This window comes from Bison bison, unplaced genomic scaffold (genome assembly GCF_000754665.1).
Source record: "Bison bison bison isolate TAMUID 2011002044 unplaced genomic scaffold, Bison_UMD1.0 scf7180017864211, whole genome shotgun sequence".
Taxonomy (NCBI): Eukaryota; Metazoa; Chordata; class Mammalia; order Artiodactyla; family Bovidae; genus Bison; species Bison bison.
The window spans coordinates 56,579-58,836 of NW_011494783.1; positions in this window are offsets into that span (position 1 = coordinate 56,579).

Genomic DNA, 2,258 nt, shown 5'->3' on the forward strand with positions numbered 1-2,258 from the left:
TCAGTTGTGTCCAACCCTCAGCGACCCCATGGACTGCAGCCTTCCAGGCTCCTCCGTCCATGGGATTTTCCAGGCAAGAATGCTGGAGTGGGGTGCCACTGCCTTCATATGATGTATCTACTCCCTCGCATATCCTCAGAGGCTTCTTAGGAAATGATTGATTTTGGTTTTCCAAACACATTGATGCTAAAGTGTTAATGGCTAACAGATTTGATGTTAACACATCAGAGAAACTCAGGTTTTGAGTTGAGACTCCTTGAACTCCAATGTGGAGCCTGCCAGTGAAATTTTAGGCTGCAAGAGCAGTCAGTGGAGGGGAGACAGAGCCTCTTCTTAGTGTTCCACGACTTGTGCGTATAGATGGGTCTTGGAAGAGTCACAGAAGTTTTGTGGTTATGGGAAGGAAACAAGCATAAGGACATCTTTTAAGGAAATGTTAGGAAAGAAATAGTATGCTGCTGCTACTGCTAAGTACTTCAGTCGTGTCAGACTCTGTGCGACCTCATAGATGGCAGCCCACCAGGCTCCGCTATCCCTGAGATTCTCCAGGCAAGAACACTGGAGTGGGTTGCCAGTTCCTCTCCAATGCGTGAAAGTGAAGTCGCTCAGTCGTGAACGACTCTTCACGTCCCCATGGACTACAGCCTGCCAGGCTCCTCCATCCATGGGATTCTCCAGGCAAGAGTACTGGAGTGGGGTGCTATTTCTCCGAAGAAATAGTATAGTGAGAACTAAAGCACAAAATATGAATATTCTCAATCACCCTTGGAGCCTCTATTCTGTTACCATTTCCCTACATCTGGCTCTGATACCAAACAGGCAAATACAGGTTATACAGACAGGCTGTCATTGAGCTAGGAGTGATTTGCATGCCAATCTTTTCAAATCCTGGAGGACCGATGAGACTGTGATGGGTGTATGGGGGGAGGGGGCGGTGGGGTGATGATGTTTGCTGGTAACTCTGCTTTTGCCTGAATCCAAGGAGAGAGCCTCTGAATTTGGTCTCAACAGAGTGGCTTGGCCAGAGAGACTGTGCTTTCCTGTGGATGTACCTGGAGTAGAAGCTGAGTCTGAGCAGAGCCTACCTGGAGAAGATGCCCCTCTCGCCCATGTTGATATTCAAGGTCATCTTTTTCCTGGAGTCATTGGTTGCTGTGCTGCAAAATGGCTTCATAGTTACTGTGTTGAGCGGGGAGTGGGTGTGAAGCCAGATGCTGCCCACTGGTGACATGATTGTGACCTGCCTGGCTGCCTCCTGGTTCTGTCTGCATGGGATGGCCCTCTTGAACAACATCATGGCCTCTTCTGGCTTTTGTTCCAAAATCGACTATTTCAGCATCCCCTGGGATTTCATCAACTGCCTCAGTTTCTGACTGACTGCCTGATTTGCTGTCTTCTACTGCGCGAAGATCTCCCTCTTCTCTCATCCCCTCTTCTTCTGGATAAAATGGAGGATTTCTCGGTCGGTTCCCCAGCTGGTGCTGGGCTCCTTGATCTTATCTGGTCTGTCTGTCATCTCAGCTGCTGGGAATACAATTCTTGCCCAGATGATGGCTGCCCAGATTTCCCATGGAAACGACACCCTGGCTGGTAGAATACATGCTACCTATTTGCACTTTTTCTACCTCATGTAATTCTCATGTGGTTGGTTCCATTCCTCCTGTTCCTGGTGTCCACCCTCTCGCTCATGTTCTCACTGCGCCGGCACCTCTGGCAGATGTAGGACCACAGACCCAGCCCACGTGATCCCAGTACCTGGGCTCATACCATGGCCCTGACGTCACTTGCCTTCTTCCTCATCTTCTACACCTTGTACTTCCTGTCCCTGGTTATCATTATGTACATCCCAGCCCTCCGGGAACACTGGCACTGGGCCTGTAAGGTGGTGACCTACACGGGCATCTGTCTGCACTCCAGCATCTTGGTGCACAGCAGCCCCAAGCTGAGAAAGGGCCTGAAGAAGAGGCTTTGGCGAGCCCTGGACAAGGACCAGTTTGTCTCCAGTTATCAGTATCAATAGCTACTATCACCGAACAAGCCCTGAGTGGCAAGAATGCACAAGGTTTGGGCGCTGTCTTTCACGCTTTTTCATTTCCCTCTTTCTTCCCCACTCTTTCTACGTCCCATTAATTCTTTTTCCATCCCTCTTTGTTTCTACCATCTCTTCCACTGCTCCTAGTTTCTTGTCTGGGTCCCGAACCACCTTGGACTAGGATGGTGGCCTCATTTCCACACAGGCCTCTCTCACTCTCTACACA